The sequence below is a fragment of the Oncorhynchus nerka genome, linkage group LG11 (genome assembly GCF_034236695.1).
Source record: "Oncorhynchus nerka isolate Pitt River linkage group LG11, Oner_Uvic_2.0, whole genome shotgun sequence".
Classification (NCBI taxonomy): Eukaryota; Metazoa; Chordata; class Actinopteri; order Salmoniformes; family Salmonidae; genus Oncorhynchus; species Oncorhynchus nerka.
In genome coordinates, this window is record NC_088406.1 from 8,505,325 (window position 1) to 8,517,328 (window position 12,004).

Genomic DNA, 12,004 nt, shown 5'->3' on the forward strand with positions numbered 1-12,004 from the left:
TACATCATTGGCCAATACACAGCATCTATACATCATTGGCCAATACACAGCATCTATACATCATTGGCCAATACACAGCATCTATACATCATTGGCCAATACACAGCATCTATCTCATTGGCCAATACACAGCATCTATGCCTCTCATTGGCCAATACACAGCATCTATGCCTCTCATTGGCCAATACACAGCATCTATACATCATCATTGGCCAATACACAGCATCTATACATCATTGGCCAATACACAGCATCTATACATCATTGGCCAATACACAGCATCTATGCCTCTCATTGGCCAATACACAGCATCTATGCCTCTCATTGGCCAATACACAGCATCTATACATCATTGGCCAATACACAGCATCTATACATCATTGGCCAATACACAGCATCTATACATCATTGGCCAATACACAGCATCTATGCCTCTCATTGGCCAATACACAGCATCTATACATCATTGGCCAATACACAGCATCTATACATCATTGGCCAATACACAGCATCTATACATCATTGGCCAATACACAGCATCTATACATCATTGGCCAATACACAGCATCTATACATCATTGGCCAATACACAGCATTATACATCATTGGCCAATACACAGCATCTATACATCATTGGCCAATACACAGCATCTATACATCATTGGCCAATACACAGCATCTATACATCATTGGCCAATACACAGCATCTATGCCTCTCATTGGCCAATACACAGCATCTATACATCATTGGCCAATACACAGCATCTATACATCATTGGCCAATACACAGCATCTATACATCATTGGCCAATACACAGCATCTATGCCTCTCATTGGCCAATACACAGCATCTATGCCTCTCATTGGCCAATACACAGCATCTATACATCATTGGCCAATACACAGCATCTATACATCATTGGCCAATACACAGCATCTATGCCTCTCATTGGCCAATACACAGCATCTATACTCTCATTGGCCAATACACAGCATCTATACATCATTGGCCAATACACAGCATCTATACATCATTGGCCAATACACAGCATCTATACATCATTGGCCAATACACAGCATCTATACATCATTGGCCAATACACAGCATCTATGCCTCTCATTGGCCAATACACAGCATCTATACATCATTGGCCAATACACAGCATCTATACATCATTGGCCAATACACAGCATCTATACATCATTGGCCAATACACAGCATCTATACATCATTGGCCAATTCACAGCATCTATACATCATTGGCCAATACACAGCATCTATACATCATTGGCCAATACACAGCATCTATACATCATTGGCCAATACACAGCATCTATACATCATTGGCCAATACACAGCATCTATACATCATTGGCCAATACACAGCATCTATACATCATTGGCCAATACACAGCATCTATACATCATTGGCCAATACACAGCATCTATACATCATTGGCCAATACACAGCATCTATACATCATTGGCCAATACACAGCATCTATACATCATTGGCCAATACACAGCATCTATACATCATTGGCCAATACACAGCATCTATACATCATTGGCCAATACACAGCATCTATACATCATTGGCCAATACACAGCATCTATGCCTCTCATTGGCCAATACACAGCATCTATGCCTCTCATTGGCCAATACACAGCATCTATGCCTCTCATTGGCCAATACACAGCATCTATGCCTCTCATTGGCCAATACACAGCATCTATGCCTCTCATTGGCCAATACACAGCATCTATACATCATTGGCCAATACACAGCATCTATACATCATTGGCCAATACACAGCATCTATACATCATTGGCCAATACACAGCATCTATACATCATTGGCCAATACACAGCATCTATACATCATTGGCCAATACACAGCATCTATACATCATTGGCCAATACACAGCATCTATACATCATTGGCCAATACACAGCATCTATGCCTCTCATTGGCCAATACACAGCATCTATGCCTCTCATTGGCCAATACACAGCATCTATACATCATTGGCCAATACACAGCATCTATACATCATTGGCCAATACACAGCATCTATACATCATTGGCCAATACATAGCATCTATACATCATTGGCCAATACACAGCATCTATACATCATTGGCCAATACACAGCATCTATGCCTCTCATTGGCCAATACACAGCATCTATACATCATTGGCCAATACACAGCATCTATACATCATTGGCCAATACACAGCATCTATACATCATTGGCCAATACACAGCATCTATACATCATTGGCCAATACACAGCATCTATACATCATTGGCCAATACACAGCATCTATACATCATTGGCCAATACACAGCATCTATGCCTCTCATTGGCCAATACACAGCATCTATACATCATTGGCCAATACACAGCATCTATACATCATTGGCCAATACACAGCATCTATGCCTGTCATTGGCCAATACACAGCATCTATGCCTCTCATTGGCCAATACACAGCATCTATACATCATTGGCCAATACACAGCATCTATACATCATTGGCCAATACACAGCATCTATACATCATTGGCCAATACACAGCATCTATACATCATTGGCCAATACACAGCATCTATACATCATTGGCCAATACACAGCATCTATACATCATTGGCCAATACACAGCATCTATACATCATTGGCCAATACACAGCATCTATACATCATTGGCCAATACACAGCATCTATACATCATTGGCCAATACACAGCATCTATACATCATTGGCCAATACACAGCATCTATACATCATTGGCCAATACACAGCATCTATACATCATTGGCCAATACACAGCATCAGCAATCCAGCGTTTTTTTTCTTTCTTCTTTACATCATTGGTCATGAGCTTGTTGTGACTAATACAGTGAACAATATTGTAGGTTTAACCCATCAGTTTGTTGTGTTCTATAACAAACACTTCAGTTCCTTTTTACAGATTAACTCTGGTCCTCGAAAGTATGGGAGGTCATTTTTTTGAAGGATGGATTTGACTTTTAAATTATTTTTATTTTTTTATTTGTACTTTTAGACAGACCATTTGTTGGAGGGGGATAGTAATCAGTGGGTTTAATGTTACTCTAGTCACATGACTTTTTATTTTGTTTCATTTAATATTGCTTTCCATGCAGTGTAGTTCTGACAGCTTAATTTAAATGACAATATTATAATTTATATGCAGTGTTTTTTTTGTTTTTTTTTTTTTTTTAAGCCCAATGCTATGATTTCAGAAGGATGAGCCAAATTGATTTGTGACCTAAGGTGGGAGACCAGTGTCCTCTCAGCACCATCCTGCAGCCTCAAAAGGTTTCCGCCCCCCCTCTTTTTACATTGTAGTGAGTTTACAAGCTATCCTCCCCTTGCCTGCCTCGTCAGAACCACATTGGAAGTGTGGAGGGGTTGACATTGGGTTAAATGCCACAGACTTTTTTTTTCTTCTCGCTTTTGTTAGATTACATGTCACACCTTTTGTCTAACTGTGGCGTCAATGTTTTTTTTCTTCAGATATTTTTTTGAATAACAAAAAAAAAAAAGGCTTGACCTCTCCCTCCCTCTAAAAGCGCTGTAGGTATCTGGATGTCTGTTTTTGTGCTCGTAGTGTGTCTGCCGGAGGCAGTGTTACTACTGTCTGCCTCGTGCTGAAGTCCAAGCCTTAGCCCTTAAAGGACACCCAGCTGCAGCAGTGCACTGACCTTCTCGGGCTCCAACTACTCATCTTTGTACGCCTTCTATGCTTGCTACTAACCCCCCCCCAGACAGGATTTCTGTGGGAAAAGCAAAAGACTTCACCTCAAGACCTTAAATATTGGAGTAGACATTACAGTACCTACCTGCCAGGGACCATTTGACCAGCAGGTAATTAACTTTTTTTTTTTTTTTTAACTAGGCAAGTCTGTTCAGAACAGATTCATATTTACAATGACGGCCTAGGAACAGTGGGTTAACGACTGATTTCTACCTTGTCAGCTCGGTTGATTTGATCTAGCAACCTTTTCGGTTATTGGCACAACGCTCTAACCACTAGGCTAACCTGCCGCCTCCCTAATGCTGCTACAAGGTCTCAAGTGACCAATTGACCACTCTCTCTCTCTAGAACTAAACATCTATTCTAGAACTGTGGAAGGAATGAAATAGAATGCACCCAGACCATATTATAGACACCTTTTTGGAATGTGTGTGCGGGAAGACTTTTTTAAATTTTTTTATAAAGATGTGTGTGTGTGTCATGTGACAAAATAGTGGTGGTCCACAATGTGACCTGCTGTGTTTTTTTGAAAGGGAACAGGAGACCAGCTGGGTTGAGGAGAGGGTGTGTGGGGACTTCCTGGTTTGGTAAAGATGGATGACGAGTGTAAAGGGAAAAAGATAAATAAATAAATAAAGCTGTGAGCTCTAAAAAAAAAGAGTGGAAGTACAGTTCTCTCTGAGTCGCTAGATGTTGTATTCTTCTATCAAATCACTAACATGTTTTGATGACTTAAATGGCGTAATTCTATCTATGTATTGAACACAATTCAAAAGGCAGTCGCACATCTAAGCAATCTTCTTTTTTTGCAGGTGCATGACAACAGTTTGGAACAAGATGAAGGAAAAAGGAAACTGCACACTGCTCTTGATAGTATCACTGATCTTTACGTATCGGCCTCAACCTCTGACGAAGGCCGTGAGGCCGATACGTAAAAGCTTATTAAATAGCAGTGGTACTATCAAGCGCAGTGTGCAGTTTCCTTTTTCCTTCATCTGTGTACTGAACAAAAATACAACATGTGAAGTGTTGGTTTTCATGTTTCATGAGCTGAAATAAAAAAATCCCAGAAATGTTCTCTAAAATGTTCTGCACAAATTTTGTTTACATCCCTGTTAGTGAGTATTTCTCCTTTGCCAAGATAATCCATCCACCTGCCAGATGTGACATATCAAGAAGCATCATTACACAGGTGCAGCTTGTGCTGGGGACAATTAAATGCCACAGATGTCTCGAGTTAAGGGAAAGTGCAATTGGCATGCTAACTACAGGAATGTCCAACAGAGCTGTTGCCAGATAAATGTTATGTTAATTTCTCTACCATAAGCCGCCTCCGTCATTTTAGAGATATTGGCATTACATCCAACCGGCCTCACAGCCGCAGGCCACGTGGAACCACGCCAGCCCAGGACCTCCACATTCGTCTTCTTAACCTGAAGGGTCATCTGAGACCAGCCACCCGATGAAACTGGGGGTTTGCACAACCCAAAGAATTTCTGCAAAAACTGTAAGAAACCGTCTCAGGGAAGCTCATCTGAGTGTTCGTCGTCCTCACCAGGGTCTTGACCTGACTGCAGTTTGACGTCGTAACCCACTAGGGTCTCACCTTCGATGGCCACTGGCACGCTGGAGAAGTGTGCTCTTCACGGATGAATCCCAGTTTCAACTGTGCTCCTGTCCAACATTGTGAACAGAGTGCCCCATGCTGACGGTGGGGTTATGGTAAGGGCAGGCATAAACAACGGCCAACGAACACAACTGCAGTATATGGATACCGTGACCAGATCCTGAGGCCCAATGTCGTGACATTTCATCCGTCGCCATCACCACACTTCCAGTTCCCAGCAATTTAGCACAGCCATTGAAGAGGAGTGGGACATCATTCCACAGGATACAATCAACAACCTGATCAACTCTATGTGAAGGAGATGTGTTTTGCTGCATGAGGAAAATGGTGGGTCACACCAGATGCGGACTGGTTTTCTGATCCACGCCCCTACCTTTTAAAGTTATCAGTATTCACAGTCATGTGAAATCCATAGATTAGGGCTTAATTAATTTTTCAATTGACTGATTTCCTTATCAACTAACTCCAGTAAAATCTTAGCAATTGTTGGATGTTTTATATTTTTGTTCAATGTAAATGTCCATTTAGTTGTTAAGATGAGTAATTGACATTACTAGTCATTTTAAAGGGATCAGATTCAATACACTAACTTCTTAGTAAAGGGCAACATTATTCACTACACTGACATCTCTCCAGTCCACAACTCTTTATTTATTTGTTACGTTACAGTATAAAAAATACAGCTCTGGACGTTTTCTCAAACAGGTTGTGCCTCCAGTGATACCTTCTCAAACAGGTGGTGCCTCCAGTGATACCTTCTCAAACAGGTTGTGCCTCCAGTGATACTTTCTCAAACAGGTGGTGCCTCCAGTGATACTTTCTCAAACAGGTGGTGCCTCCAGTGATACTTTCTCAAACAGGTGGTGCCTCCAGTGATACTTTCTCAAACAGGTTGTGCCTCCAGTGATACCTTCTCAAACAGGTGGTGCCTCCAGTGATACTTTCTCAAACAGGTGGTGCCTCCAGTGATACTTTCTCAAACAGGTGGTGCCTCCAGTGATACTTTCTCAAACAGGTTGTGCCTCCAGTGATACCTTCTCAAACAGGTGGTGCCTCCAGTGATACCGTCTCAAACAGGTGGTGCCTCCAGTGATACTTTCTCAAACAGGTGGTGCCTCCAGTGATACCGTCTCAAACAGGTGGTGCCTCCAGTGATACCTTCTCAAACAGGTGGTGCCTCCAGTGATACCGTCTCAAACAGGTGGTGCCTCCAGTGATACCTTCTCAAACAGGTGGTGCCTCCAGTGATACTTTCTCAAACAGGTTGTGCCTCCAGTGATACCTTCTCAAACAGGTGGTGCCTCCAGTGATACTTTCTCAAACAGGTTGTGCCTCCAGTGATACTTTCTCAAACAGGTTGTGCCTCCAGTGATACTTTCTCAAACAGGTTGTGCCTCCAGTGATACTTGTCCGTGTGGTTTGGTGAAATGTTGTGACCAGATTTCCTGGTCCCTTCCCCTTTTATGCAAATAATTTCACAGCTTTCCTTTACCAAATCATTTTGTATTTATTGTCAATGGTGCCACTTGTCAGTGAATTTAGTGGGTGTTTTTTTTATACTGAATCATCAACAATCTAGTAAACATGTAAAGTGTTGGTTTCATGAGCTAAAATAAAAGATATAAATAAAAGAGCCAAGACTGTTTTTTTCTTTTCTGCTTCTTCACCTGCGACATCATCTGGACAGATGATGAAACCGAAGAGCATTTCTGTCCGTCGTAAAGCCCTTTTGTGGGGGGAAAAAAACATGTATTCTAGTGGGTGGGCCTCTGACCTTCTAAGCCCACCCACGGCTGCGCCCCTGCCCAGTCATGTGAAACCCATAGATTTATTTTTAATGAATTTATTTCAGTTGACTGATTTTTTCCTTTTTATATGAACTGTAACTGAGTAAAAATCGTTAATTGTTTCATGTTGCATTTTTTATATATTTTTTTTGTTCAGTAAAAATGGTTTCTCTGTCCAGATCACAATGCGTGTGACTACCTCCGGAGGTGGTCAGGAAGATCAGATCACATTCAGTGTCTTTAATTGTTCATACCGGTCAACAAACGACAAAAATGTCAGGAGGATCTGATCACAATCAGAATGTGGACAAGATCAGAACAAAGAACGCAAGTTAGAACCAGGAACAAATACTTTGAAACCAGTTAAAAAAAAATTAATAAACACAACTTTCAATAAAGTTGGTATTAATACAGTCCTTTAGAAGTCAAAGTTAACAAAGCAAACGTAAATACTCAAGTGGTGCGACCACATTCATCTCATTATTGCTTTTTCTAAGTGCACAGAAAGAGTGAAATCACAGCATTCAGAAGTTATTCACTATGTCTTTTAGGGCTCGTTTTTTAATTGAATGTGGTTGTTTTTCGGGTGTACAGCAAAGTATGAGTTCCTGATGTTGTATCAGCATCATAGAACAGGGTTCTGCAGTGTTCTGTCGTTTTCACTCCCTCTGTTCCTCCGCCTCATCTTTGGTAAGGTATTTAATGTGAGCCCAAACGCACCATATCTGGAGAGCCAGACAGTGAGAGAGGAGGGGGAGGGGGATACAGAGTGTGTGTTTACATCAGTGTAATTCCAGCAGACAGTTGTGTCTTACTGATACACCCAGGAGCCTCCCTGCTGCCAGGATCAGAGCCCCCAGTGTTTGCAGCCAGAGGGGATGGGAGGGGGGCACAGAGGGGATGGGAGAGGACTTTTCTCCCCCCTGCTGGTACCCATACAGCCACAGGGGTAGACCGTGTAAACCACCTGAAATTCTTGCAGCATGAGAGAGAATGTTCCAGAATCTTTCCATTTACTTCGGTCTGGAAACCAGGGCCTGTATTCAAAAGTGTCTAGAATCAGGTCCATCTTATTCCATTTTTTTCTAAGTTAAAATATATTGTTCAGTGAGATGAACCAAAAACATGACTGGTAGCTTACAGCAGAGATCCCTCTCTTATTAGAACGTCTTACTTCAGCAGACCACTTCTGTGAAAGAGACAGCATAGTGGATTACACTTTTACCTTTTAGTCATGGTGGCCTGTACCCACAGAGGACTGTCTGTGGAGCTGCTCTTCCACGGTCACAGAGGACTGTCTGTGGAGCTGCTCTTCCACGGTCACAGAGGACTGTCTGTGGAGCTGCTCTTCCACGGTCACAGAGGACTGTCTGTGGAGCTGCGCTTCCACGGTCACAGAGGACTGTCTGTGGAGCTGCTCTTCCACGGTCACAGAGGACTGTCTGTGGAGCTGCTCTTCCACGGTCACAGAGGACTGTCTGTGGAGCTGCTCTTCCACGGTCACAGAGGACTGTCTGTGGAGCTGCTCTTCCACGGTCACAGAGGACTGTCTGTGGAGCTGCTCTTCCACGGTCACAGAGGACTGTCTGTGGAGCTGCTCTTCCACGGTCACAGAGGACTGTCTGTGGAGCTGCTCTTCCATGGTCACAGAGGACTGTCTGTGGAGCTGCTCTTCCACGGTCACAGAGGACTGTCTGTGGAGCTGCTCTTCCACGGTCACAGAGGACTGTCTGTGGAGCTGCTCTTCGACTGTCACAGAGGACTGTCTGTGGAGCTGCTCTTCGACTGTCACAGAGGACTGTGGAGCTGCTCTTCCACGGTCACAGAGGACTGTCTGTGGAGCTGCTCTTCGACTGTCACAGAGGACTGTCTGTGGAGCTGCTCTTCCACGGTCACAGAGGACTGTCTGTGGAGCTGCTCTTCCACGGTCACAGAGGACTGTCTGTGGAGCTGCTCTTCCACGGTCACAGAGGACTGTCTGTGGAGCTGCTCTTCCACGGTCACAGAGGACTGTCTGTGGAGCTGCTCTTCCACTGGGCACCGTGGGCACAGAGGACTGTGACCACGGTGAGTATCAGTTAATTTGATTGGATGTTCATTACTTGAATTGGCTACTTGTATTTGACATTGTGTTGTAATTTCACTGAATACTAGATGGTTTAATTAGATTTTTGGCAGTGAAACGAGGCTACTCAGGCGAGAAAAAGACATCACCCAAATGTATGGCCCCTGGGAGAAAATGTGAATTGTTTTTATTTTATTTGGCGTACCCCTGACGACCTTGCGTGTACCCCAGTTTGAGAATAGCTGTTGTAGAACCTGAACCTGCAGGAGTGGGTCACTGCTTTGATATTTGCAGGGGTCTCACCAAGGCTTTTTGAACTCTGGGAGGGGGACACCATGGAGTTGTCAACTGTGATGGAGAGGTCTTGGAGCGGGCTTTGACTGGGAGGAAGAGCAGCTCTGTCTTGTCGAGGTTGAGCTTGAGGTGGTGGGATGACATCCAAGCTGATATGTCTGTCAGGCACACAGAGATGCATGTTGCCACCTGGGTGTCAGAAGGGGGGGGGATGAGAAGAGTAGTTGTTTCATCAGCATATCAATGATAGGGCCCGTGTGAGGATATGACAGAGCCTTATTAAGAGAAAAGAGGAGAGGGCCTAGAACCGAGCCCTGGGGGACACCAGTAGTAAGAGTATGTGGTTTAGTCACAGATTCTCTCCACGCCATCTGTTGGAGCAACCTGCTAGGTAGGAGGGAATCCAGAAGTGTGAGGAGCCTGGGACTCCCAGGCCTGAGAGGGTGGAGAGGAGGATATGATGGTTCACAGTGCATTTGTGGGCTACAAATGGCACACTAGTCCCTATATAGTGCATTACTTTTGACGAGGACCCATAAGGGCATCATAAGGGCATCACGCGGCATCACTAGTGGAATTGCTCTTTCAACTGACGTCACAGGGAACTCTGACGCATAAAAAAATTATTGTTCCTCTACCACGCTGGCGACAGGTTTCCACTAGATCGCACCGCCATAAAGTCTAAATGGGCTAGATTGTAAAAATTCACGAAAAAAAAGTAAGGTAAGGCGTAAGCATAAGGTTAGTATTGTGGTTAGGTTTAAAATCATATTTGAATTAGAAACATTTTATAAACAGTTTTCCTATAAATATATAACCCCATATAGGCAGGGTTTATGACTTTGTGCTTGTAAATAGTGTGGCTACCCGACATGTCCACCAGGTATGCGGTAGCTACAGCTGTACAGGTGCAACCCAATACGTTCATTGGACTTTGCATTGAGGACTTAGTTTTATGACTATGAACTGATAGTCAAATGGAAGTCCACACACACGTAGAATACATATATAGTATATTAACTGTGTAGCCTACTGCACATTGTCTACAAGTGTATCCACATGGAGGAGCCAGAGACCAATTAAAGTATCAAAGCCAATGTACGTATGCGATTTATCAGAGACGGAAGAGGGAGTGAGACACCCCACTCGCAGTTTTGTTTTTGGTTCAATGAAAGTCCGTGAACTAAGTCGACCAGACCCAGCAGCTATTGCATTGGTGCTTATGGGAGACACACCCAGTTAAGTAGAACGGAACTGATTTTTTTTTTTTTTTTTCAATGGTAAACGGCCTGAGTGAACTTTTCATTTCTCCACCATCTTTGGTGCGTTCAGAAAGATGTAAACAAACAACAATGGCTGCCGTAGGCCTAGTTTATTTGATTTATTTCACCTTTATTTAACCAGGTAGGCCAGTTGAGAACAACAACATTTACATCTGCGACCTAGTTCTTTGTAGCCAGACGTACACTTGCTCCCTATAAAATGGTCCCCTGAGGAGCAGGTAGCTGATTTACTAACCAACTATGCAGCTGCCTATTACCATAGCAACCAAATATAGTTGAAACCATAGATTGTCATTGTTCCTCAACCAATCAGTGCAGGCGGTATTGACACGCTATGGACATAAGACTGAGGGTATTTAGGCTGCGTTTACACAGGCAGCCCAATTTAGATTTTTTTTTTCTTCCAATAATTGGTATTTTGACTAAACATATCAGCTCTGAAAAATATCTGGGGTGTATTCATTACGTCTTGCCACGAAAACCTTAAACGGTATGAAACGGGGAGGGACATACCTGATTTTTTTTTTTTTAATTATTATTTAACCTTTATTTAACCAGGTAGGCTAGTTGAGAACAAGTTCTCATTTGCAACTGCGACCTGGCCAAGATAAAGCAAAGCAGTGTGAACAGACACCAACACAGAGTTACACATGGAGTAAACAATTAACAAGTCAATAACACAGTAGACAAAAAATGACATACAACATTTCAAAAAAATAGTCTATACATTGTGTGCAAAAGGCATGTCCAATAGAAACTAGTTTTTGTTGCAAAGCGTTTTCCGTTTGGAGTAAACAGTTTGTTGCGAAACGTTTTGCAATAGACAAAATGGGGGAGCCTGGATGAGTATTTTACCTATCAGCTGACCACATCATATGTTACAGCAATCTGTCAGTCGATGACCTGGCACGCAACCATTGGCTGATGCATGCAACGTCTGAGCAGGGCAACGTGGCCTCGGGCAACGTGTAAACACAGCCATAGATATTACCTGGCTACCCATCCCCTCCGGCCAAACGCCATGCCCACTAACGTTTCTTCTCCATGATGTGATGAACGGAGCGATCAATATATCGGCCATATTTAATTCAAGATGAATCTTCAGGCAAACATTGGCACTGTGTAATGTATTATACACCACAACTCAGTGTTTTTGAAGCAA